Source organism: Hipposideros armiger, unplaced genomic scaffold (genome assembly GCF_001890085.2).
Source record: "Hipposideros armiger isolate ML-2016 unplaced genomic scaffold, ASM189008v1 scaffold_33, whole genome shotgun sequence".
Classification (NCBI taxonomy): domain Eukaryota; kingdom Metazoa; phylum Chordata; class Mammalia; order Chiroptera; family Hipposideridae; genus Hipposideros; species Hipposideros armiger.
Genome location: NW_017731383.1, coordinates 1,585,331 through 1,585,881, shown reverse-complemented (window position 1 = coordinate 1,585,881; position 551 = coordinate 1,585,331).

Genomic DNA, 551 nt, shown 5'->3' with positions numbered 1-551 from the left:
GGGGGAGGGGACGGCCCGGGGCTCAGGGATCCTAACCCCCCCATTCCACCTGAGCCCAGGGTGAATGCCCATGCAGAATCTGCCTTGGGGAGGTTTGGGGACAATAACGTCCTATTAACGTGCTCCAATGTTTGGGGGGCAAAAAGTATCATAAGGCACCAGCGCCGAGCACTGGCGCTGATGTAAGGTCTGCATGGCATCCAGGGCGCTGGGCATCAGTCCCCTTACAACACCCACAACTGTATGGGGAGAGTGGCCCCTCCAGGCGAACCGGGCTGGAAGGGGATGGGCTGGCTTCACCACCAGCACAAATCCCCAGACTGGACAGAGACGCAGCCTGGCGCCCGTCGGACACTGCCACCAGCTGGACAAGACAGAGCCCCCGCCCGCCCGCCCGCCCGCCCGCCCAGGCCGCGGGGCTCACCATCGCCTCGTGGCGCGAGATCCACGTCTCCAGCAGCAGGTCCAAGCGCGCGCGGTGGAACTTCTTGGTGGTCTTCACCGCGATGAAGACGTCGTGGGGCGCGAGCGCCTCCGCCTGGGGCCGCAGG